Genomic DNA, 27,623 nt, shown 5'->3' with positions numbered 1-27,623 from the left:
TCTCCTCCCTTCTCACACAGCTCCCTGCACACACTCATTGCTCGCCGGGTCTTTCTGAGGATTATCTGCTATCTGCCTCCTCACCAGCTTCTGCAGAGCCCACCCAGAGCAAGGCTGGGGTGTCAGTTACTATTATCACTTGCTGGAAGCAAGGGGTGAGGGAGACTTTGCTATTTATATCCAGAGTTTCTTGCGCTGCAAACAGCTTTCTCACCTCTCATAAAAGTGTCATTGGATGAGCACCAGTATCACTGTCACACCGGGCCACCTCAGCGTGTCAGTCCCGAACTCTTAGGACATCCTTGTGAGAGAAAAGGGTGACTGCAACAGGGCTGGGCCTGGTTTGTGGTCCTGTGGTGTCACTGGAGACAGAACTACTTGTAGTTTTGTTTTTAGTTTTGTTTCTCTAGAAAAGGAAAGAGGTTGGTGAAGAGCAAGAGCAAACTTCACAGAAAAAAAGAAAAGGAAGATGATGCCATCTAAATAATGCACTCTGGGGTGTAATTATTTATGTGATATCAAGTAGTTTCTGTCCTCTGTAAGATTCAGTTTTCAGTTAGCTGGAAGAAAATCCATCAAAATCCATCCAAATAAATTGGTGGTTTAATGTGTTATGATGTATGTGCACTGCAGTATGCCTACAGGGGCCAATGTCCCAGTCTGTACTTCACTAGACACTCACATAACTAACTTTACTTCAGAAAGTTTCAGATTTAAGATCCCAGCCCTGCAAACTTCGAGATGGTGATTTCCAGCCAAGGCTGGGAGGAGGGCAGTGTGGCCTGTCATAAGTCCATCCTGAACACAGTTCTTACATGGTGACAGTTAAATGATGCCACTAGCATCCCACCCTGCTGCCTCTGACTTCCCCAGATCAGAGGAACAGCTGCTGGATCCAGCAAACTGAATGAGACACCTGAGTAAGAGGGGAAGACAGCAGGGAAAGGAAGCAGCAGAGCCCATGGCTGTGTGTGATGGCAAGACAAGAAATGAATTCTGCAACCTGTACTATGGTCATTATAACAGCACATGTGTTTCATCTACAGTATTCAGAACAGTTTGATGTTTTACTCTGCTCCAGTTGGCTGTAACAATATAGTACCAGTGTATAAGACAGGTCAGAAAAGAGAAGGAAAAGAAATGCTTCTCCTGGCATCCTTGACAAATACTGGGTTTAGCAGGGAAGGCAGAGTACCGTGGGAGAGGTTCTAGCATCATTATCTACCTAAAGTCTCCCAACAGCACATGGATGTTTTTTCATTGATCTTTAAGTTATGCCAATGTGGTACCAATATTTATAATCACAAATTATGAATTCCATTCTGCATAGAAGATTTGCTTTTTCAGAAGTTCATTTTAGGTAAAAGGGTGTGTAAAATCAATCTTAAGAAGAGATTTTTATCAGTATATTCTTAATGATACACTTGCGGATCGAGTGTTTAAAACATTGTGTGCAGGCATCTTGCATTACAAAACTCTGGAAGAGGGATTGAGGTGAGTGGGATGCATAGATGTATCTTCTTTAGATTCCTTTTTCAGGCAGCTGGACCGGCCTAGAACAGGACTTTCAAACTCTGCAATCATATCTACATCTTTCATTCCTACAGAAGGCTGACAGATTAAGGGATGTAATACAGTCTCCTCTGTCATAATAGAAAAGGGCTTGTATGGGTTTTGCAATGAAGATATGATAAAGCTTTAAGAGGTTTGTACAATTTTATGCTAATCCTTGGCAAGCAGATCAGTATCAAGGTAGAAGGCATAATGATTTTGCAAAAGGAGGGATCACCACAGATGTAGGCAGATGAGAGCCAAGGCTACAATCAAGTTGTCCAGTGACGCTTGTAGTACAAAATTAAATAAGGCAAGATTTCTTTTTGCAGGCACAGTAAGACTGTTTCTGTTCTTCAGGAACCATAAATGTTAAAGGCACATTTGATCATCTGACCTATTTGAATTGTTTAGCATATCAGGTCTCTGAGTGGCTTAGTGTTGCTGCGTGGAAATTTATATTCCCTGGAGAACACTCATATACACTTATGGGTGTCATTAAAAAATTAAATAACATTTAATCATGTATCTCATGCAGAATTCATCAGTGACAGTGGTTATTTCACTGAGCAGGTTTTCCTCTGCTGTAAATCTGTACACAGCAGTAGAATAAAATATAATAAGATGAGAATGAGTATCTAATTTGGAGAGAGCACAGCAATTGAAAGTGATGGTTTCTCAACTAAGAACAATTGGATTTTGCAGACATGCACAGAATCTGTTATATATTTGTGTCCTTGAAAAATATATTGATGGGGTTACTGACTAGTCACAGCTTTTAAATTAAGAATATTTCTGATCTATTTCACAGGGAAAAGGAGGGAGCAGAAAGGGGGCCTACAGGTAGGGCCTGGTGCAGTGGAAGCAATCCATGTGTTGTGTGATTGTGTAGCCTAGCTTGACGAACACAGTGACGAGAAGAACAGGGGCATAGTTTATATATAAATAAATAAATATATATATATTATATATATTTATTTATAAATATCTATTATATTTCTATTTCTATTTCTATTTCTATTTATATTTATATTTATAATATATATATATAAAGTGCCTATCATCATATTGGCCTTGACACAACAGATTAATTTTGTAAATGCACCAGATTAATTTTCTGTAGCCTTGGGCTACTTCTCTCCCTCCCTCCAAGAAGTCCTGCCCAGGCTGTCTGCAGTCACCAGCCTGCATGCCAGAAATTGCCAAGAGAACTGCCGGGAGCAGCCAGTGGGGCTGGGAGGAGGAGGAGGAGGAGTGGGGTGAGTGAGTGGGCTGGGTGCTGGAAGACAGCATCAGGATCTTGGAGCTGGGACTTGGGCAGGAGAGGAGAGTGGTCACCTCTGGGGTACGGCAGGGCTGCATGCTCACTGCCTGCCCCACCTTCCCACACCAACCCTGCTTGCTTGACAAGTCAAAAGCCACCTCTTAAAATTTCCCCAAACTGTCATAGCCCGGCAAAGCTGCTGAATGCAAAGCAGGTAATACAGCTGTCTCCATCACTGTCAGGGCTGAGACAAGGCTGAAGTGTTGTTTTTCTCAAATTCACCCTGCAGAGCCACGCCAGCCCAAGGGGAGTGGGCTGGGTGCTGCTCCTTTTGTTCCTGAGCAAAGGCTTCCAAGATCCCGTCAGACACACATCTGCAAACACAATTACGCATCCATCACCACCAACTTGATTTGCAGAGAGCAGCACAGGTGTGTGAGAGAAGCACCTGTAGCCTGCACAATACTTTTTTAATAGCTTCAGCAAATACAATTCTCCATTTTCCATGCGAGCAGCCAGGTCAAATACTAAAATGTCTTCCCCCCAACACGAGCACTTTCAGGAGAGTTAAATACTTGGAATTCAGGGCCCATAAGTCTGGGTTTATGTGAGCATGCCTTCTTTTTCAGCATAGAAATTTTGTTCAAATGAGGAAAATAAAAAAAAGGAATTTGGAATTTTTCCAGATTTCACAGATGTCAAATAAATTTTCTCTCATCAGACAGCTTCACACTGACTTCAAAGGCATTGTATACACACACACACACACTCTTACATCAACGATGCACAAGGCAGACCTTCTCTGAGCATGCTGGCCAACCGACCTCGACCTCCTCAGCAAGTTCCACGTGTTGTGGATGCCTCTGATTTACAATTAGCTGTATAGCACATGTGATACAGGTCAGTTTGCCCCAAATTCTGCCGAGATATATATTGGCAAGGGGTAAGTACTAGAAGCTTGAGAGACCTAACAGACTCTGCACATGTGTTTTGTACCCTCTTTTCCACCCAGGACTCCCTACCTGCAGATATAGGGGCTATTAGTGAATAGCCTAACAAAATGACAAGCATGACTGACATGCTACACATCCGGTTCAATGCAGCCCCGGTTTAGCTGAGGGCAAGCGCAGGTGGCCGTGCAAGCCCACAGCTGCCACCAGCCCACGCAGCCCACAGCCCACACCATGCGCAGTGACACTGCAGGGGACCTGGGGCAAATCCTCAGGCTTGTGTTGCAGTTACAGCCAAGCACCCTCAACTCCTGAGATCTGTGAACTGGAGATGGTAGCTACTAATACATGGAGTGCTTGCTTAACTTCCTTCACCCTTTCAGTCAAGAAGCAAAGGCAAAAGCAAAACAAACAGTGCTAAGTGTATTATGATGGGGTTAGCTAATTGAGCTCTTTGGCAATTTCAGAGGTATGCAACTGCACAGCCTTGGTGGTGGCATGTAATCACGTATTTGCACAATGGTGTGAGGAGAAGAAAGCCAACCAGATTGGAATTTAGTTACAGGTTTTATTCCATCAAGTGAGAAACTTGTTCGGCAATCCCTCATAACTCCAGGATTTTAAATAATGTCTTCCAGACTCAGTCTTCTTTCCGAGGAGGCCTGTTTCTGACACCAACAGTGTGCTTTTCAGGGCTGCCTTGCCCCCAGAAGTCCTTGGACAGTTGCTGCGTTCACAAGCAAAAAACCCTGGGATGCATCGTGCCTGTTACGCAGTAATGACTGGACTAAATGAGGCCCTGAGTTGGTAACTGCCCCAGCACCCCTAAGGCTCTGTAAGGACCACAGCACACGTCTTGCCCCACGGAATCATTGGCATGAGTGTGGCTTCCAAATCCAGCAACTCACCAACTAACTTTACAAGAAGACCCAACTTTCCTGATAAAAGAAAAATGTGCTTTGCGTGCTCCTTGTTCTAGCAACTCAGAAAGCAGCTGAATTAATTTCTTGTAAAGTAATCCCCCAGACCTGTCCTGCTGGCTGCAAATTTCCACACTCAACTTGTAGAAGGAGGACATATTTTATCCCAGAGAGTAAAGGGTGAGTAAAGCCAAAATGCTTATGAGGAAGCGCACATTGCCGTTTTCAATATAAGGGCTAATGTAGGGAAAGCTGTCAATTATATTTACACCAGAAACAAAGTTTGTACTGGCAGGAGATGCCAAATTCTAGTACTTGAGAATGAAAATGACTGACAGTAGGGAGATCTAGCATCCCCCCTAGTGAAGCTGGGTTGAAAATCTGAGCCATCCATTGATCTGATCTTTGCAAGCAGGCACCACTTGCATCACTGACAGAAGAATGTGGATCTGAACAACACTGAACACCAGAAAGTTGAAACGTCAGGGTTAACATCAAGATTTCTGCTAGTCTGAAGCCTTAATATATCACTGTTCTCAACCTCCTTGAGCCGCCTGAGAATTGCCATAGCTTGTTAATCTTTTGCTGTTGAGACTTTTTTTGGAAAACAACAGTAACAGCTGGTTTCAGAACCACTTTTCCCCTAAGCATTCAGCCTGCCTTTGCCCTTCACACAGGGTGTATAGGGCACATTGTTTTATTATTGTTATTTCCAAATTAACTCTTCTAGGTGTGTCTCCCGCCTTTTGTAAATGGGGATGTTAGATCTTGCAACTGAGTAGCTATCTAGATTTCAGGATTTCTTTCTAGTTGCTCATGCTTGTGGCATCTCAGCCTAAGCATGAGGCTTAGCCAGAAAGAATGAACTCCCTGCTGTTCATTTCCCCCACAATGTCTCCAGTGGGTCTGAAGACAGTGAGAAAATGGTGAATGCAGGATGAATATGTGGGGAATGGATACAACTGGAACTGAGGAGCAGAAGCTTATTAGAAGATAAAGGAAAACAGCCTCAGAAAAGTCCACGCTCATTTTGAGGCTGTGGGGGGCTGGGTTTTTTAGTCTGTCTCTGGCCTCTGAAAGATAAATGGCTTTTCATCAGCATGGCCTGGACCCTCCATAAGGAGAGCCTATCCTGGGGAGGCTGCTGCTCACCTGGCCAGGACAGGAGAGACAACATCCCGGCAGGCCTCATGACTCTCAGCCTGTTGTCATCCAGCTGGGTGCTGAGAGACTGGCTCGGCAAGTTCGGCAGCTCATAAAATACTAGATAATTGCTGCTGGATTGTTGCGCGATGAGTAGGCTAGATAACAGGACTATTAAGCACTGTTTCATCACCACCCCCAAACCAGTATACCAGATACTTCCTCTAAAAACATTGTTTTGTCCCAAATATAATAAATGTATCTATGCTAAATGTCATCTGTCGTTACAGTATTTAATTAACGGGAAAAATGGTCAGTGTTGCATGTGATAGCTCAGGTGTAAGTTATCATGTAGCAGGATCTGTTAATTACCTGCAAAAAAAATAAGAGGTAAACACTTCCTTTGTATTTTTGGTCTGGTCAGATAACAGTAGTGAATTTTCCAAGCCTTCAATTTCCTTAATGTTTTCGCCACAATGCATTAAGACTCCCATTCAGCAAGAAACAAAACCACATGCGTAATCCCAGTGTAACCATCAGCAGCTGCTTGTATTAACTGTAAGATAAATGCCTTGCTGGCAAGAGGGCCTGAGAGACCTGGGAGCAGCGATACCTGGTGGACTCATCGTGGCAAGGAGAAGCAGCGGCAGGTCCCTCCTCGAAGCACGCTGCTTTGGACTGCATGTGAAATCCCACCTGCCCAGGTCAGGGGGCAGCTTTAGGGTGTGTTGGTGTGAGGTCCGCAGGCTCTGCTCCCCAGCTGCAGCTCATGTGCCACCCTGCCATCGTCCTGTACTGCCGAGGGTAACAGGAACTGGAAATCACCATTTCAAAGCCGGTTTTCAGCTACAATCTCCAGCAGCCTTCTATGGCTTTTGGAAGGTCAAACTGTATCCTGCCTCAGAGGAAACAAGAGGGAGACACAGGGAGGTCACGTCAGCGGCAGCTAGGGGATCAGTGCTGGGATCTCCTGGCTGCTTGCCCTGGCTTGGAGCCAGCTGCTCCATGTTTCCCTTAAGCCTGCCACCGTGCAGGGTAGGACTTACCAGGAGCAATCATGAGGGTGCAGCCCTCCCATGCTGCAAGTAGGTCTTGTACAGGGTGGGGGTTGTGTTGGGCAATGCAGAAAAGGCTGTGCTACTGCACGGTACCCACCTTGCCACGGTGATTGCGCCCATGTGCAATACCTGGCCACAAGGAGCATTTTGGCAGCAGACTTAGCCACTACCTGTTGTCTCCCAAATAGCTGGCAAGGTGGCGAAGGGATTATTATGGGTTTAGATAAAATACATAGGCCACCAAGATCATTGTCTTTGATTAGACTGTACACTCTGCCAAAAACATCCTCACAGCACAGCTAGCCAAAAGACTGGAAAGCCATAGTTTCACTTGTGGAAAACCTTCAGAAACATCTGGGATCTGGTCCATCTCTGAGTTTTGCCAGCAGCGTGGAAAGTCTGCAGAGCAAACTGCTGCAGCTCTGTTAGCTGATGCCCTGTGGCACTTTGCTAAGGGGAAAGTGTTTTTGTTAATATGGTTCATTTAATTTCAGGACTTGCAAGAGAGCTTTTTTGCTACACGTTGCTAGGTTAGACTTTGCAAAAGAGCCAGCATCCACCTTTCAAGGACAAAAACGATTCCATGAGACATTTTAATCTTAGTATAGGCCTGCTGGATTATTATCACTTATAATTAGTTCTCTACATGCTGCGACATTCCCTGCTGGCAACCTCTTTTTCATCTGTAAAAATACTGTAAAAAAAGAGTTGTAAGAAGGAGGAGGGCTTGCCAAGACATCTGTATCAAGGTTGTTAGTGTAGACAAGGAATATGTATCCCACCTGGGAGAGTTGCTCTGTTTAAGCCAGACCCATTCTTTCTGCATTATATCCTCTCAAGGGGTATGGCTACAAGCTTTAACTCTTTATTTTTTGTACAATAATAGATATTTTGAACCCTAATGCGTTTTTCACTGTGACTTGGTGAAAAAAATTAACTACCAGAGAAGTGGTGCTTTGAATTCAACCTTGTAAGTAATTTCCATTTTTAATGGTTTGCCCTGCTTCTTTTTATACACATCTAAACACCCTTTGAGTCTGGACCAGTTTGTTGCTTTCTGTGCCCTAACACCCACCACATCAGTTATGCTGAGCATTTTGCACCAGTTGAGCTTAAAAGCAAACATATGCACTGTGCTGAACCAGCTGAATTTAAATGTAATGATAAACAAGGTGATGCATGAACGCCACTACTTGCCAAATACCCCACTAGCCTGGGGGAAAGCTTGCTGGGCTGTAAAAGAGGAGAGCAGAGTCTGAGACATGTTTAAGTTCCCGCACCCTTTTTCACTCACATTACTGAATTACACCACACACTTCACCCAGAGGACATTCTGAGAAGATCTGTGCTCTTCACTTTAGCAGTGGTCTTGCTGGTAGCAAGGCCAATTGCTTCCCCAGAGGCACAGAAGCTGCCAGGCCCACATACTGGCTTGTGCATATATGCACAAGCACGTGATGGGGGTCACTGTTATGGCTTTGCAATAGAAAACAGGTTTGCGGAATTTGGGGGTGAGCTCTGATTTTTCTCATCCAGCAGAGAGGAGTGCATGTCTTACGAAATGCTAGAAGGTGGGCAGGGTCTTTGCCCATTGCTGTTTCTTCCCATCCTTTCACTGGTTTGAATGACCAGAGTATGTCCTGCCTCACACTTAGCTGTCATAAGCTAACCTAACACTAGCTACCTTCTCCCGTTAATTTAAATAGCAGCCCACCTCCTTCTAATGCAGAATATGTTTTCCTCCCACTTTGCTGCTCCCTGAAGGCAATGGTCACATTCTACCTATGCAGTCGTTCTGCTGCTACCAGGGTCAGCCTTGACCTGCTGAGATATCCTTACACATTTCTAATGGCATATGCATGACACTTGTCTGCTTTTAATCAGATTTACATGGAAAAGCACACTTTTCAATGGCAGATTGAATTCTCCAAGGCATTTAATGTCAAGGTATGTCAGTCAGACTAATACTAGTTCTAATTGCCACTCTAACTGTTCTTATATCCCTTACCTGCATCCCCTTTCTTGCCTGAGATTGTATAAATGACAAAAATGTTTTCTATCTCATCATCAGTTCATTGAGTAGCACAAGGGGGTACCTTCAGCAGCAGCAGTAGTATATGGGTTTGGAGTGCATAGTTTGACCTAGGTATTGTTCACCAAGTCTGTGATTCAACATTCATTAATACCAGTTCTGTATCTACCAGATCATCTGGCAGTACAAGTTTAATCCAGATCAGAAACAAGCCCTCAACTGCATTTCTGCCAGGTTAGTAATTGTGTACGTCAGGGAGTCTGTGCCAGCTTGCACCACGATCATGACCTGGTGTTGCATTTGCCCTCTTTTTTTGGTTGTCTTTGCATGACTGAGGAACATCACCCCATTTGCGTTGAGGGGATGTTTGGAGGTGGCAACCCAAGGGACCAGCCTTCCAATTTTAAGGACAGCATACGTGTGTTTCCACAGGGGTCCTGCAAAAGGTATTCGGGGGAAGCTCAGCACTATGGCCAGCAAAATATTTCCAAATCACGTTAAGCAGAGGGATTAATTCACACATAGCTGCATCCTTACACCTGGCGGAGCTGACTCAGATCCTGTTAAGTTAAATTTCCCGATCCCTTGCCTGTTGATGAATGGGTCCAGCCTAAGTATTTAGGGAAGAGTTACCCACCACATGCTGCCACTCTGCTGGTTTCCAGGGACAGCCGAGTGCATGGACATGTCTCTTGCCAGTAGTTGTACTTGGGTCCAGTGGAGCCACGCTGCTCACGCTGTGCATGAATGAGTCCAGGCACTTACACCACTGGGAACTGAGGAGTGTTGGCAGCAAGCAAGGAGAAATATGAGCACAGTTCATGCCTGATGAGTGTGCAAAAAAGAGGAAGTCCCTGGGTCCAAACCTGCTTACAGAGCAGTGTTGCAATAGCCAGAGACCATGACCTTGGCACGCAGATGGCAAGAAAAGACTGTGGGAGGTCCAGTCAAAGGCCTACAGACAACAAGCCTGGCCGATCTGCTGGGAAAATGTTATCAAATGTTAGCACATCTGAATCGGTACTCTCCTTAGACTGATAAATGGCTTAACGTCCTGTGGCTGTCATGTTTTTGACACAGTGCCAGATGCCCCAAATTTAATTTCTGTACTCGTGGAACCATGGCCCAGGGGCAATCCAAAATAACTGTTTTGTGCCCTTTGCATATAAGTAAACTTCTGTTTTACAAGCGGGGATCAGACAACTCACACCCCCAAAACCCAAAACCTAAGCAAAATGCAGTAATATAAACGTTAATTGTTAAACGGATAATTAATCTAAATGCTAAAAGTAGGGGATTTAATATTAATATGAAAACTTAGAAAAAAATAGGAGATAAAAAGTTGCTACAGCTGATTGATAGGAAGAACCAAGCATCTTCTTACCATTCTTTCCATGGTGGTGTTTTTCAGAAATAACTAATCAGATCATGTATTTAAATGTCAGAAGGCTTCACATTGTTCCTCCCATCTCATAAAAAGGAAGAAAATGGACAAGGAAGGGAGATGTCGGTAGGATTTGCAAGTTCATCCCTGAGCTGCCGCAGTGTAGTTTCACCATTATGCTGATTACTGAAGGCTGAATCACCAATAAGTAAATGGCCCTTGCCAAGAACTGCAAATGTTCCAGCCACTGTGAGAACAAAAGTATGCAGCAAAAGATTACGTCCAATTCTCTGGGTAATGGCATGCCTTCAGTGGGGGAAAGGGGCCTTAAGAAGTGATTTTTCTTCCACGGACTTTCCACTGAGGACTATTAAATACAAATGCACTTCCTCTTTTTCATGGAAACCCAGAGACAGAAATCACTGGAAGATGGGAAAGTATTCCAAGAAAATATTGCTGTATGCAAGCCCTGTTCTCGCATTCTCCCTAGGCACCTGCCACTGACTCCTGTCCAAAGCAACACGTCAGGCCATGGTGACCCCTGATCTGATCCAGTGTGGCTGCTCTTCTTTTCCTGAGGCAAGGAAATCCACTTATTTTCAGTTTGAGGCATTCTTCATTACCTTTACCCTATTGAGGAGTCTGGGTCTCAGTTATTGTCTCTGAAACAATCTTCAGTCTTGCATATTGCCCAAAACCTGGCAGAAATGAAGAACATTTGCCAGCAACATGTGGGGGTTTCCACCTTAGTCCAGAATAAATCAGTCTTTGAGGGATTTCATGTTGACATTCACCCATACATTTCTGGGTAATCTTTGCTGGCTCATTTACGTTAAAAATATTAGGTTATCTTTACTTTGCTGTGAACCTTTCATTGATCATCGCCCTTCTGTTTGACTCCACTCATTGCATGCTTGCACAAAAGATGGAGTCAGGCTGCTGCTGCAAGGCTGCCATCTTCCCAGCTGCTGAAAGTTTTAGGAGCAGAAAATCAACCAGCACACCTGGCATGGACTCATCGGAAACTTCTGCAGTATTAAATAAAATGGATGGACTAGAAGTGCAGCCTTAAAAAAACCAACAAAACAACCCCACCTCAACAACAAAAAAACCCCTTTGCAATCTGGTATTGAATGATAAAACCAAGCCATCCTCTAGAAAACCAAATGTTTGGAAATCTAAGTGACTATTCTCTTCAGGGAACAAGGACACTGACTTGATGAAACCGGTTAATTTTCAAGCTAATCACGCAGAGGTAGAAAAGAATTAAAAAATAATAATAATAATTAAAAAAAAAAAAAAAAACAGAAAGAAAGGAAGAAGAAGGACAGCTTGCCAGCATCCAGTTAGGCCAGTCTGTCTGACCAGCTGTCCAAAAAAAAATCAGCAGAGCATCTAGAGGTAAAAGGCTGGTATTGGCCATTTTGAGAGGTGGGAGTTGGCGGTCAGTCTACACACTTCAGATGGACTTTTGTTGGATACGTACACACTTCTCCTCAGAGCTTTCTCCAAAGTACCTCTACTCTAGCTACCTTGTGCCTTCACTATCAGTGCTCTGACCAGCACTCAGGTAATTCTTGCCTTAGTACTTTCAACTAGAGAGGTGTTACCACACCAGGTCTTTGTAATCATCTCCATGTTTTTCTGGCAACTGTAAAAAATATAGCCCAGCCAAGTCAACAAAAACTGGCATCCTGTAGATCAAACCATGAGTAAGACATAATATGCCGAGAACATTAGTGTTTAAAGCCTGGAAAAGGGACATTTCAAAACTCCCTCTCTTTAAAATGCCATAGGTGGATTGCTGTCAGGTGTCTTTCAAGATCACTCCTTGGGATGGAATGTGCCAGCTGGCATTTTTACTGGAAACAATTTTATTTTGAAGAAGTGTAAGATAAAAAATTGGCCTAAAAACTAACTTAGTTACACAGTGGCTCCTGCTACCCTGTAACATTTAGGCCATTTATCTTAGAGCAAGCAATAAAGCAGCTACTGGAAGCAAACAGCAAAGCAGGTCAATAAAACAAGTTCTAGTCCCTTTCTTTTGCAAATTTTTTCTGCCTCTTTTCTTCCATATCCATCTGTCCAAGTGTTAATTGTGAAATCCCTGGATTTTTTTTTTTTTTTTAGAAAAGATTCCCACAACTACCTAAGAAACTGCACTGTAATGTCCCCTGGAATGTCTTTCATGTTTCCATGCAAAGCTTGGTTTTGAAGTCACTTTTATTTTTACATACATATAAATATTATTTATGTGTGTGTGTATGTACACATGTATATTAAAAAAAATTATATTCTAGCACCCTTTGTTCTGCCTACAAAACTTCATCACTGATAAATTTTGCAGCATGGTTCTGCCCTCTGGTTTGCAAAGCTTGTGCCTGTTCAGAGAGGACAGGGGCTGAGAGAATTAAAAAATGCAGAATGTCCTTAGGGGCTCACTCCCGGCCATAATTCATGCAGTTTGCTGCAAGTAGAGATGTGAGTAACATTTCTGATCTTGGCTCCACCCCAAAGAGTAATGACTTTCAGTTTTCATTCTGTCCTGACCTAGGTTTCAGACACTGGGAAAGCTTAGAGGAAGGTTTCATTAACTAGTTCCCAGCTCAAGTAATAATTTTTTGAAAAATCAGTCTCTTCAGCAAAAACTATGGGTTTTTTTCTAAGATGACTAGCCCAAACTTGGGCACAACGCTAAGTCTGAGTAATTTCACATTCTTTCTTAAAGCATGCTTTTTCTGTCTTCATTTAACAACTTACAAAGTTAATAAATATTTTGAGGAAGAGTAGATCACATTGCCGCTGTCCTGTGCATTTACATGTGTGTATATACACATGCATATATATGTGCCCTATATATGTGTGTGTATATGAGTGTGTATATACATAAAACCCCCCAAGATAAGTAAAATTGTGGCAGTATGCGTGAGAGCACATAAACCCCTAGCTCTTACATTGGAAACATAAACCATAACAAAGCCAAATTTGCATAGTTATTTAGATCAAAGCGTGCAATTAAAAAATATATTTGCTTCCTATCTCTTACAAGAGACTTTTGTTAGTAAAAAGGATTAAAAAATAGTATATCACTGCCCACGCTTGAATCTTTGTATATTTGTTAGCCATAAGGTAACACTGGCAAAGCAAAGCAAACCAAAAGGCATCTCTTCTGAAGAAGACTCAAAGGTGAACACAATTCTGCAGTCAAGCAAAATTGCCAGCACAGTCTTCCCCGTTGTTCCCAAAATAAGAGGTGTCAGTAAAATTCCAGTTCACACAAGGTCATAATGATTTCTCCCTCCACAAATTACACTGCAATTTTAAAAGAGGGAAAATAATCCGCGCCCTCCTCTTGACTGTGCCTGCAGTAGTAAGAGTGTGCCGGGGGTGATGGTCTCCCGAAGCACAGACCATCACAGGCGGTAAGCAGGTTTTCCCTGGCTCATTTGAGCAGTCAGAGTTCATACCACAGAAAGTCAAACCAAGGATTAAGCGAAGACCTAAGGAAAATAACCAGCTAGCCCATCTAAAATTGATCCTGCAGCCTGGATAATTGTAGTGCTGTAATAAATAGGCTGCTTTGTTTTCTCATCCAGATTTTGTGTCCACCGCAAGCTCTATTGAGCTTTCTGCTATTACAAGCTTACAAGATTTGCTGGCCCCCATTTGTTTTATTCCTTTGTATGCAGCAAACTACCTGTAAAATATTAATACATTGCCAGTAGAAAATGTGTGAGATCCAACTAGGTGCAGGTAAGACTGCCCTGATAACTGCATATCACAGTAAAGACCCTTAGTTTAACGTGATAAGTACGAAAGTCCTAATTTTCCTGACAATTGCTTATCCAGTGTTTCAATTTTTCTTTTCTTCTTTTAGGTAAAAAAGTTATTTCTATCAGATCCACAGTGAGTGAATAAGATCAATAAAATATACATACCATTCACAAACGTGCCAGGCTTTTCTTTTATTGAAAAATGTAGTAGTGATGTGTAATAAAAAGTGTTCTCCCTTTGCGGAGGTGGAGAACAGCTAGTAACGTTCCAGAAGGCCTCTTTTTTCTGTACTCCTCCTGCATTTTAAGAAGAGATCACATCCGCTCTCACTTGCTTTTGAGTTTTGATTGAAACCAACAGACACAGGCGAGAAATTAAACCTGCATAAATCTGACTCCACATTGCAAAGTTTGTGTACATCCTCAGCTTCTCACTAAAGTATGGGAGCTGTCCCTGAATACAAAGTAGGTCTTCTAAGTAGTCATTGTCAATATAGCGGTTTTGCACATACGAATTACGTTTTATTTACTGGATCCTCTTTATTGTGACTGTTTGGGGTTTTTTAATGCTATAAAATATGCTAGTTATATAGCATTGTCACATAAACATTTCGAAAATGACCTTGCCATTTGGAAGCTCCTAATTTGGCAGTGCTGGCCCCATTAACTTAGCACTATTTTTTTCACCAACTTTTTCCATTTTAACTAAATCATCAGTGGCTCTATCTGGTCCTGGGTCCAGCCTCCCTGAGGTCTCTCCACACCAGCTGGCACAGGGAGGCACAGGTTTCCATACCCAATAACCTGCAGCCAAACAAGGGCTAGTCCTTCTCCACCCCAGCAGGGTAGGAGCGTGTCAGGGTGATGCAGTGATGGTCCATTTCCAGCGCATCCCATCCAGCTGCACTCAGGTTGCACTCACAGGGTTGAGGGGCCCTCTCCCCGCACCTCCAGGGGCTCTCTGCAACCATTCCCGACCAAATCTCTTTTACTTGGCAGACTTCTTAAAGGCGCGTCCAGGAAATATTTTCTTTAAGCCAAAAAGCACTGATGAAACAAGGGAATTAAGGAGACAAGAGCATGAAATGAACGGCCTGTCAGTACAACCACTCTTGGCCCCTGCCCTTGCCTAGCCCTGGCGTAGGCGAGCCTGCCCATTTTATTCCCATAGACGGTGAAAAGTGCTTCTGTGCCAGGGGTCAGCACAAAGCCTATAGATCATTCCAGACCTTGGGATGGCCTTCTGGGCAGGGGTGAATTTTGCTCAGCCAACATCTTTATTATCTTGAAGTAATCTCCAACCTCTTGGGTTCGGTGCCATGTGGAAAAATACCTCTGCTGGGAGAAAAAAAAACCCTCCTTGTTTATTTGAAAGGTCTAGACTGGATGGAATTTTCTTTTTCCCTAAAATTATCCAGATGATATATGTTGCATTGTAATTTTGATCTATGTCTGTTAAGGTTATACTTCTGCTCCCACCAGAGTCTGTGGCTAGCACACCCTTGATTGTAGGGAAGCAAGCCCTTGATCCAGAGGGAGTCAGACCTCCATGGAAAGAAAAGCAATTATAAGAAAATTCTAACTTCATATCTATGGCAATAAAAGAGAGCAGATCAGATAAAAATGAATTAAAGGAATGTGAAAGCTTCAGGTTGCAGGCAGTTTATGGAGAAAGAATATGCTCTGTTTTTAACGCTGTCTTAAAAGTTAGACTAGGAAATCAAAGTTTGATCCAACAGTAAATCAGCTGGTTAGTACAAAATCTAATGCATTTAAAATCCAGCTTCATAAAAATGTCATTCATTGATGCAGTATAGAGAGACTGCCCTGTCTGTCAAACACCTTCAAGTAGGTCATCTTTTAGGGATTAGTCTAAGTTGCTATCTGTTGACATTTCACGTGTGACATCATAAGCTTCTTAATATGAATGAAATTCTGTTTCTTTTTTTTTTTTTTAAGGTAAATGATAGCTGCAGTCTCGCAAGGTAGAAGGATTTGCAACACTGGCTAGTGATTTTGGCTGTCTTGTATTTGGAGCATCCACTTTAAAGGACTCTGAAGACCTTGTTTGTCAGGAAGTGAGTGCTTATTTTTTTCTGAAGTTTGGACTGTCTTTCTCAAACTGGAACTCAAAACATGAAACATTGCAGGTGCTCATTGCTGGCCTCATCCCTTGGGCATTACAGTCCTCTTTGAAATGACCCGTGAAGGTTTCTGTGCCTCAGCGTTACTGTCTGCACAATTGTGGCTCCTATTGCAGAGGAGCACTGTGAGCACAACCACTGTGAGTACACACCATCCACATGTAAAATAGACCAGCGAGACCTACACAGCAGGACTACAGGGCATTAGAATACACAGATGTTTCTTCTCCATATTCTATTCCAAGAACGAGACAAAATAACAGGAATGTCTCTGAGCAGGGCTTCCTAACGGAGTGGCAGAAAAGCACAGAGGGGCTGCAGCTTCTTTTGGTTGCTCCTTTCTTGTTTGCCCCTGCAGTAACCGTGGGCTCTGGTATTGAGGTCAGTGAAAGAAGCAGAACTATGCTGGGAACCGAGGTTGCTCATGCTAACAATAAGAGGAAAACAGGACAGATTCTTGGTTTATCATGAACAAGACTCATAACTTGTCAGAATGCATTAAATTAAAATGAGAGACATTAAACAAGAATATTTATTTTTACTGTAGTGAAGCATCATCATTTTGATGTCCATTCTAACTCCTTAAAGCCATCATGTTGGTCATCTTGAATACACTTAAGGAAGATATTCTTATGGAGTGACTTTCTTTTAAGTATTAACTGGAGAAGAAAGCTAGCATGAATAACAGTACACTAAGTATACTATTTATAGATGTCATTTATTTATACATCCTTTGTATATTTCTGTATTCATTGAGACCTTAATTTCTCAAGAAACTTATCTCTGTGTCATATTTACTTGTCTGGAGTGGCTTCCCCTTTCGTACCAGTAAACTAAACATACAATTGTTTAGAAACTCTACGGACTTGCCAAAATATGAACTCATGCGCATGGAAGGGGGCAGAAGTTCAGATCGATCTGGCCATGTAGGGCGGCACGTGCTGTCCTAAGCTGCTCTAGTGAAGTTGTTCATCTTAGTTGCTCTCCAGAGGCTCTTTTATTGGGAGAGAAAAAAGATCTGACTGCCAAGAAGGAGGACGATGCTGTCTGCGGAGACGTACCAAGGCTCTAATAGGGAAAACAGAATTATTTCTTTTTCCTTCTTTCTCCCCCTGTTCTGAGGGACTCTGGAAGAGAATATAATCCAAAAAATGGTAACTCTTTGCAGGGCTGTATTTTCCACTCGAGGTCATGCTCTGGCCCTTCAGCTCCCTGTGCTGGACCACTGACTGCCCCTTTCTGTTTTCTCTCTTTGCCACCGGAAAGGAGCCCCTAATTCCTGGGTCACAGCCTTCTCCTATTTTCTCCGTGCTCCTGCAGTCTTCCATCCACCAAGCAGCTGTAACCAGAACTGCAGTCTGCTTTACTAACACCTAAGTATTTTCTTGCACCTTAGACATAACTCATGAGCAATATGCTATCATAGAGCTCCACAGTACAACAGGAAACAAACCCCCACTTCTTTTTTCCTTGGCCACACATTCAAAGGTCTAGTCACCAACAGAAAAAAACCTATGGATTCAAGGAGAAGTTAAGTTTTTCACCTTTCCCCAAAAGCAAGAAAAACATTTGTTATCAGCCATATGGAGCAGAAAAAAAGGATCTGCTCCTTTTGCTTTTAATTATTCACAAACAGTGGGATATCAAAATGACTAGAGAGCACCCTATAGCTCTCCCATGCCATACAGTGCTTGGGAGGTTCAGTTTTTCAGCAGCCTGGGAGGCAGAGACCACATTTTCTCCCTTTCTGTCACAGCTTCTAGTGTTATTTTCTCAGGGTGCTGAATGGTACCCATGCTGGGAGCCTCCAGGTCTGCCATGTAGCATGGGACCAATGTCCCTTCAGGTGAACTTAACTCTGTGGCACAGCAGCAAACAAAAAGGTGGCTGCATTTTTCCTGCCCAGTACACCTTGCATCATCCCAGCTGGCACTTGTGGACAGCAGCAGCTATGCTGCCAACTTGCACAGCATCATTTCAGGCTTTCTGTTTTGATCAAGTTGCTCAGTGTAAAACGCCAAAGCACGCTGCTGACCCAGAGTCAGGCAGAGCAGGTGGTGAGGCATAAACGCTGTGACTCCTGTGAGCTGGGGTCTTGAGAAGCTGTTCAGCAGTAGCTGTTCTGTGCATCTTCAAGGGCACATCATGATAAAGAACATTACAGCATCCTAGAGCCTGACAGCACAGCCTCTTTGCCACAGACAGCTCAGCAGTCAGGCAGCATTTCTCAGCACTTCAGAAGTCAACAAACTAAAGACAAGCACTCCTGTGAGCATGCACAAGATACAAAGCAGTTATGCAATGTGAATGGCACACAAGAAAAGCTCAAGCTAGCCTTCACTCTCCCCACCACCTGGATGAGCTGGAATAGGTTGTGCAAGGAAACCACGCTGTGAGAAGACTGCTGCTGCTCCCTTCTGCAAAGGTTTGCTCTTCTCTAGGACATGGCTATGTGTTATGGCTCCTCTGGCAAATTGCTCATCAGATTGATTTTTCTTCCCCTCCTTGGATAATACAGCCCATCCCTTCCTTATTCCTTATGAGGCACAGTACATCTGGCAAGGCTCAGTGCACAGAGGGGTGGGAGGAGGTGGGTGCGCTGTGCTCAAGTGCCTGCCTCTGGGCCAGCACGCTCGTGAAGGCTGCAAGCAAACCGCACAGCATGGAAGGGCTGGCTGGGAGGACAGGATGGCACAGGATGGAGGGCTGTTATTGGCGTGTTCTATAAAATGTCTTTTTACACATTTTGGGAGATAGTGCAACAGACATGCATATGCCACCTAGCACACTTCTGTGACCATGGCAGCAATCCAGCAGAGTTACAGATTAAAGCTAAAATGGGATAGGATGCCATCGCTCATTTCAAAGATGTGTATCAGGCAGTCAGGTCAGGCCCTCTGGGTAAAATTTGTAACTAAAAAAATTTTCTGCAGACGATTTTGTAATTTTTCTTGTATTAGTGATGACCTGTATTTTATCTTGATCAGCAGTGTCATCGTTTAACCAAAACCAGGACAGCAGATATTTCATCTCAGACTAATTATGTCCTTCCTGTGTGCTATGAGGGACTCCTAGATCCAAACTCAGAAAGAGTCCTGGGGAATGCATGCCAGCACTTTCAGGGAAGAGGTGGGGGAATGATGTGGTTACAGGAAAATCTAGGCTGTGCTTTCTTGTCCAGTGTCAGTTTGATTGATTTTATATGGAAGATCTGAACATTTTTTTGTGGGCAAGAGTAGTAAAGAAAATGGTTGCAATTCTCTGCAGATGTATTGGGCACATGGAGGAGAGTCTTGAAATCCCAGCCACCATCCAGCCATTTATCAGAATTACCTTTTTGCCACAAAGCACTCCAGACTCTTCCCTGCCAATGTCTTCCAGAGGGAGAAAAGTGTATGGGCAGCTCTCTGTCTTCCTCCTCAAGGCATGGCATGAATTCAAAGCACTTCTGAAATCTGATAGAGAATCTCTATGAGGATCCTGACAGTCATTCCGGTTTTACACTTCTTTGATGTGCAGAAGTACTCCATCAGCACGCTTCCTCTTCTTGTGTGTCTGTGACTTCCAGACACATGCAGTGTCTACAGTCTAGGGTCCTTCTAGGAGCATCGCACCAAGAGGACAACGTATGCTGTCTGTCTTCTATTAGTATTATTCTCCATCTTCCAATTCTGCATTGTTATTGACTGTGTGCTGGCTGGTTGGCTCTAATAGATAGCTTGTTCACAGCCTTTAACTGATAGCAAGTTCATCATCCTTTGCCCAGTACCCTGAGCAGATAGTTATTAATTGCCACTTACTTATTTCACCATACTATTTACTGTTACCTTCCTTCTCACCAACTTTTCTCTTTCCCTCTCCTGTCTTTTTTGCCTCCCCTTTGCCCCTGCTCCCCCATCTCTCCCTCTGCCAGTGTCTGCCCTTTTCCTCCTGTTACCTCCCTGCCTTCCTGCATCATGAACGTGGTTTTCACCATGGTATTGGTGAAACTCGGGCCTGCCAGTCTCCCTTCTCACCACCACCTGCCTTTGCCCTCTCTGTCCTCTGTTTGGGGGAGGGGGAGGGGGGGGCTGTCCTCACTCCCTGCCCCTGCTGCCCACAGCAGCTCCCAGGAGCAGGAACAGATGGGCTGGCACCGAGCACAGCCCAGGGAACGGCAAGGACCTGAGCCCACGCCTGAGCAATACACAGTCCGGAGCCCGTCCTCAGGAGCTGCTCAGGAGATGCGCACGTCACCGTGCACCAGATGAAGGAGATGAGAGTGATAAAAGGCAGGAGTTGAAAGCCGGCTTTCCTCCAGCACAAGGAATAAGACAGACAGCAGCTGCGCTCTGGAGCCGGAGTGTTTGCAAAACCCCTCAGCTGATCTACACTGTGGCTACCGGTGTAGGGGCACAAGACCCAGTGAAAAAACATACAAATGAGCAGATATCTTGTGTGTTGGACAGTGACCCTCTTGCTGGTGTGTGTGAATAGTCTTCTATGTGGCAATAGTGCACGTGCTTAAGCTTAGCAGGTGATGGCCCGTGGGACTGTGGGCAGCAGCATGCTGGAGGATATCCACTGCACCCGCTGAGAGCCCTAAGCGTCCAGTATGTCCTGCTGTACTTGACATGAGTTGAGCCAGAATGCAGCCTGAGAACAGCACCCCCATCTTAGCACTGCTCCTCAGCATGTGGAAGGAGGTACCTCCACACAGCAGGGTACGGTGAGCCAGAGCTGGAGCCTGAGAGGGACACTGGGGACAGCACGTTCAGATATGTCCCAGACACTTAGGCATCTCATGGGTCAGCACTGGGGAGGTTTGTGCCCCTCCTTGCCTGCCTTACACCCTCTCAGGCATACTTGGTAGCCGGAATGCATCCCCTTCCCAGGCGGTGGCTGGCCCCACAGCAATGCTCTGTGTGGATGTATTTTCACAGGCAGGAGAAAAGGGTGCAGGCAGCTGACCCTCAGTGCTCCCCTTTGGCTCCTGCCCAGGCACAGCGACATTACAGACCTCAGAGGAAGGCTATCAAGGACACTCAGAATGCTAGACCAAAATCAGAAAAAGAAGGCTCATTTTAATAACTCCGAGCCTTGCACTCCTGTATGTCTTAGAAGGAGCTCTATTGCTCTCCAAGCTGAACCTTTAAAAATAGTCTGTGTTTTGAAATCATCATAGTGCAGATCATCCTTTAGTGGAGGGTTGATAGCAAGGTGTGAAAAAAAAAAAAAAAAAAAAAAAGCAGACAAGGATCTGGAATCAAAGGCAGGGAAGCACTTTGAGATGTGTCGACAAGAAGTGCTATATAGATGCCACATTAAAAGGACTGGCAGATTTCTATCTAAGCTGTTCCTCCTCCTGGAGGCATTCATCTCTCAGCACAGTGTTGCTTCATCCATCCCATCCCTGTGACTGTGATGGTGACTTTCCAGAAGATGCATTTTGACCAGAGGTAGCAGATCTACCCACCTTCCCCGTTCATATGCTATTATCCGAAGCCAGCGGGGTCAGGCACTGACCTGCGCAGAGCGGTGATGGTGCGGTGGTAGGCAGAGTGCTCCCAGCTCCAGCCCATGCACATTTCACTCCTCCTTTAGACCCATGATGAAAGTAGACCAGGTGAAGATTCACTCCTGTTGCAGAAGCTTAAAGATATCAGTTCCAGGTGGGGAAACACATTCACAGGTCTCAAGCACGTACCTGCAGGTGACCAAGGAGAGAGCCGAGAGTTTTCCTCTGTCCATAGGCACTGCACACGCTGGCACGCAGCTGCAAGGCAATGCTTCAGGTGTATTTTTAGATGAAAAAATTGAAGCTGTTCCTCTCACCCAGCACAGGCCAGAAAAAACACAAATGAACAGCACAGTTTTCAGTTAATTTGCTGGAAAAAAATGTATCTAATGAAGAAATGTCATGGGGGCGCTGCTGAAACGAAGGGTGTGGGGAAGGGAAAGCCACGAGAGACGCCAGGGCAGGTGCCGAGGCGATCTTGAGCAGCAGGGGAAAAGCAAAGCCTCCCTGCACCAACCCCGCACCTCCCTGATGCCCTGGGGGTCCCGGCACGGGGGCGACAGCGTGGTGCCCACAGGGCTGCTCAGGCCAGGCGGGTCCTGCTGGTTTCAGTGTAGGGGCTGGTGAGGGTGGCTGCAGGCTGGGGACCCCTGGCTCACCCGCACAGCCCAGCACACCCAGCAGGCACTGGTGTGATGCTGAGGAATTTGGCACTCACCCCTCTGTCGGCAGCAGGCAAAGGGTAACAAGGGAACCGAAGCCTCATCTTTTAAACTGGTCTCAGAAGATACGGTGATAGAAATTTCAGTTTCAGAGTCTCAGTTTTAACAAATTAAACTTGATCAAACATGACTCATAATTCTTATGGTTTAACATCAGAGGGAAATGAAAAATTCTCCAGAGAGAAAAGACTTATGGCTGAATTCAGGTGTGATACAAAGGTGCTTTAAATTACGTTTCCTTTATCTTCATTTTTATCTTCCTTTAATTGAAAAAGGTAATTGCTTTTTTTTGGGTTTTGTTTTGTGGGTTGTTTTTTTTTTTTTTTTTAATCAAACTGGTAGAATTTAGGCATTGACCAGGAGAGAAGATGCATCCACCATAAACAAAAGATAGTTTGTGGACGTTTGTATTTGACAGCTGTCTTCCAACAGGTAATCAGTTGAAATAAATACTGTTCCAGCGACTCACTGTAAGAGAGCTAACAGTGACATTCAGGAAGATGTGACACAGTTGGTTTTGATGGTTTCCCCTGTGGTTTTTACTTCCCCTTTTGGTGAAAGTGATGCAACTGTGATTTCTCTCATTTCCGCCCTCTTCAGAATTTGTGAGAGTATTCTGTCTGTGTTTCTTTTTATATCAGCATCTCCATTTTACTGTCAGTTCAGAAGCAAATCCTGTTGTCCAAATGGATTAAAGTTAAAATGAAACATAGCGGGAAGACAGCTTTTCGTTCAACCGTTTTATGCATAAAATCACCAAGTCACAGAACTGTGGAACTGTTGAGGCTGAAAGGAACCTCTGGGAACCTCCTAGTCCCTGCCTGCTGCTTAAAGCAGCTGACATATGGGGACCAAAAAATAGGAGTGTGCCCTGCCTGTCACTTCAGTGCAACAATTTCTGTAAAATACTAACACTTCCTTAGTGCATCTAATGAACAGTCTTTGATTAGATATCTTGGAATACAGATGGTATTCAGAATTTCTAAAGTGGGCCAGAAGCACTCCCCTAGTCTTCATCCCAGAAATTAGCAACAAAGATATAAAATTAAAGGAATACTTGTGTATTAACACCCCAAATTACAAGGTTTTGACATAATATCATGCCAATGCAAAAGTACTGAGCAATTTTCCTTTAAGTGTAATGCAATGCATTTGCTTTTGTGTTTGCAAGCCCCTGGCTGTGTGAAGACTTCTGTCTTTTCATAGCTTCCTTAGCCACTAACTTGCTATACACACAGGAGATGCACACTCCCCATCAATGTTTAGATACAAGATCAAGCACAGTGATGTTTTTGAAAGAACGCACAAAGGCAGCTGCATCCAGTCTTTCTCTATGGGGACGCTTGGCAGCAGCACACCATGGTTGGGCACCACCTCATTCATCACAAGGTCTGTTTGCATCCTGTTCTGTGTCACTTACCCTTTTCCATGCTCTCTCCAGGCGACTAAGCCCCTAAACTTGGGTTTATATGCAAGAGAACATGCAACACTCTGGTTTTAGCCACCTGAACTCTGTTGGATCTAGTTCTTCTCGTCCAGCCCTATACTATATCACACTGTAGGAGCTGAGGCCACTGAACACACATGTGCTTGTGCTCACATACGGCTCTGCCTGAGCGAGCAAGGGGAAGCTGTCCAAGCTCGTTTGCTTTAGGGGACAGGCAGTCCGCTGCAAGGCTTCCCCTACGTACAGGGTCTTTCTTGTTTAATCCAGCAGCTGCAGACTTACCTGCAGACTCTTTCTTCAGGTTAAGATTCATCGAGGTCTTCGGTTCATGTTCACTTCACAATTCCCTCGAAGAGTTTCTTACCCTCTGTTTCTTGCCAGCTCTCCGCCAGACATCACTGTTGCCATAGCAGAGTCAGGACAATGGGCCTCAGTCTCTGGTTTATGGGTGGCCTGTCCTGAGGAATGAAGCCTGAAACAATGATGCTTTAGGTGTCTTCCCCATGTCCGCCATTCCTGAATCGGGGATGAGCTGCTGTGATTTCCAGCTGAGCAGCAGAAAGCAAACCCTCACCAATTTTGGTTTGCTCAAGACATTCCGTTGTGAATGGCAGCAGTGGAGGGACTGTTGCATGAGCAGCTCAGGGATCTGCATGGCAAAGAGGACAGCAGAGGCAGTGAGGAAGAAATTTTGTGAGCCATGCCAATGAAAGTGGCTAAGCCAGCCCCATCCACCCATGCTGCTCCCCAGTGGTTTCACCGCCATGTCAATGGACACACGAATGGGCAGCTGGGATGCTACCGTCAACCACTGGTGGCTTTGGCACGTCTTGTCCTTCCGCAGCTTAGGTTCAGTTTCAGTCTGTTCCTGAGTGCTTTGGGCAAACTTCAGCTTAATGCAGAAGATTTTAAATTTAAATATTTTAAATCACAGCTTTTTGCTGTTCTTAATCAGCTTTAAAATGACAACGAAGTTCAACCAGCACAACTGAGTAGGTGGGAAATCTTATGGCATTGGATGGGGATCAGGGAAGCTGGTCAGGTGTTTAGGTTGACCGGCTGACAGCCTCATAGGTCCTGAGTGTTGCAAGAAATGAAACTCAGTATCTACTCTATTCATTAATTCAAACACTTAAAGAAGTTATAAAATTAAATATTGCTATTAATTTAGAATTAATTAAAATTATCATACTAAAGTTGATGAGCTTCAATATTATACAGGAATTTAGTCAAATTACTTCACAAATAACAAGTCCTTATCATTTAAAAAAGAATCAAAGAGAGATGCCCTCTGTTTAGAAAATCCAGCTGAAGAATTTTACCAAAACCTGTCAAGTTGTGATTGAAAATGTTAACCTTTGTGCTGAAATAAAACTAGTGTCTGACAATCGGATTGTCTCAGGGACAATTATTAGTTTTCTTCTTAGAATTATGTTGCTGAATGACTGCATACATAAAGAGACAGCCTGCTCTGGTGCTTTTGAAAATCATATTGGCAGCCTTGAAAATCTAGTTGTTACCTTTCCCTGCCTCCACTCTCAGAGTTGTTTATACATTTGATAAGAAGTTCAAAAACATTATTTATCAGGAATTGTAGATAATTGAGTCTTTTCAGACTTGTAAACATACAATAGACTCTAAAACCCAATTTTATAAAATAATATTTGAACAGCAAAGCCTTCTCTAGATTGACTCTACATGTGCTCATATGCATGCATTCGATATGCCTGTTTTCACACATAAGACTAAGGAATATGAAAAGACCACGGTACCTCACAGCATAGAAGAATAGAGGAAGAGAAGAAGAGGGGAAAAAAAAATAATTTTTGAAGGTAGCTGGAGTCTGAAAATATCAGCTTTTTGAGGCTTCTGGATTTGTACAAAAACCTAGGATTGCAGCCAATAAGCCAGATGGTGATCTGCTGGACATCACATCTCTTGAACAGACATTTGCTCCGTTCAAGATGACTAGTCACATGTTGGTAGGGGGTACTTTTTAGTGCTGTGACTTTTCTCTGCCCAAGGTGGATGGTCACAGAGATTTTAGAACATTAATTTTCCTTATCCTTTTTTGGGCTGGTTCTTTACGCTTTCTAGAGCATCTGTCCAAAGTCTTTGGACAAATCTGGTATAAAGCCTATCTCAGACTTATGCAAGTGAACAAAAACTTTCAGGTCAACTCCCTAGCTAACATCACCTTTTAGGAATTAAAAAGTAATTTAAATACAGTCAGTGTTTTGCTTCCCACAATGCTTCCCTACCCCAAATATGTACAAAATCCATAGACAGAAAACCTTTTCTGAAGGAACTGGCATGGTCTTATCTGGCTGAAAGGTCTTGAGATAACATTGTGTCACCAATTTAGAGAAAGTTCAGCACAAAAATAGAAGTCAGTACTTAAAAAGGAACCACGATAAACATTAATCGCCAAGCATTTGCCCATCAGAGATATTTTGCATGGTTATTCTAAAAGATAAGTTTCACTATGATGAGTTTTTTCTCAGAAACAGTTGATCCACAATATTTTTCTAGCACAAAAATGGGCTCCAAGTCAAGCTGTTTGTCAACTGGAAATTTCATCTTGCAAGGGGAAAGCTATTTTAAAGCTATTCAGGAGTGAAACGCATGTAAAGCACTAAATTGTATATACCAGATTTGCATTGCTTAAACTGCTCTTCCCATGCAGGAAATCTGGGCTTTACAGCTCCTTGTTGTTGATAGCAGAGAATGGTTGAAATATATAGCAAATGCTGTAGAAGCTTCTTCCATCGTCCTGTTTCCACGGGGAGCTGCATCCATGGGAATGTTACCATCACCCAATATCACCGGCAGTAGAAAGTATTATTTAAATGAATCCACGATGAAGTTTACATCATTCTTTCCCAGGATACTGCCTTTGCATGCCATAGCAAGCCACCTTTTGTCCAAAGTCAGAGCAAACAGAAGAAAATAAACATTGTGCTGGGAAAGGTGATCAACAAGACATAAACCATGACAACTCTTAGAAGGGAATAGAAGCAGAAATGCTAACTAATTCGTTGTATGTCCTGAAAAGCAGAGCTAATTCATGCTGCTGGCAGTACTACTGTGCCACAGGTAGTCTTATAGGGAAACTGTTCCCGTGAGTGACTCTCTGCAGGGAAGATGTCATTTATCCGCAACCAGAAGGCAAGAGCACACAGAAAGCTCTGCTCACAAACGGACAGTGCCGAGAAGGACCAACCCTGCAGGCTGCAGGGGTAGGTTATCAGAGAGGCTACAACTCAGAGACAGTTTCAAAGCTGTGATACCTGGATTTGGGTGGAAACCTTCCCTTACAATCACTTAGGAACTATTTTTATTTCTTTGGTCTGTGCCCTGACACAGTTATATTGTCATCTCTATCTTTACCCATCCCTCTCTGGTCTACATGCTTTACCTTGCATCTCTTGCCCGCAGTTCTTGTCCTACTGTCCCTCACTTTTAATTCTTTATTCTTTAAATGTATGTTCCTTCTTCCTCTCATCTTTTGTGGTTCCAGTCCCTCTGACCATTCTCCTGCACACCAGAAGGCTTGGGGATGGGGTGTTTGATACTCCAGGGGTCTGTTTCCCCAGGAGGCTCTGACAAGAGCTGTCACCACCGTCACAGTGGAGGGAAGCCTGGGCTGACGGACAGCTACTGGAGCTGGTGGTCATACAAATGGGAGCTTCCACACCTGGATAAGCTACTATTTCCATAACACAGAGGGAACCTGAG

The 27,623-nt window shown here is 43.9% G+C and overlaps 1 protein-coding gene across 20 annotated transcripts in view; it reads left to right on the top strand.

The window, feature by feature from the left end:
- Positions 1–2,876: 2,876 nt before the first annotated feature.
- The window catches only part of AFDN (afadin, adherens junction formation factor), a 168,868-nt gene continuing 144,121 nt past the window's right edge, over positions 2,877–27,623 (top strand). For 7 of the 20 annotated variants that reach the window (XM_080388966.1, XM_080388964.1, XM_080388965.1 and 4 more), the window contains exon 1: positions 2,881–27,623. This exon is cut by the window's right edge and continues 14,517 nt beyond it. The gene's annotated coding sequence lies outside the window, so the exon portion shown is untranslated. The other 13 variants (XM_080388958.1, XM_080388961.1, XM_080388948.1 and 10 more) reach the window with 5 other exon arrangements.

Source organism: Falco punctatus (genome assembly GCF_963210335.1).
Source record: "Falco punctatus genome assembly, chromosome: 5".
Classification (NCBI taxonomy): Eukaryota; Metazoa; Chordata; class Aves; order Falconiformes; family Falconidae; genus Falco; species Falco punctatus.
The sequence above is the reverse complement of the archived record's forward strand: the minus strand, read 5'-3'. Positions and strand labels throughout refer to the sequence as shown.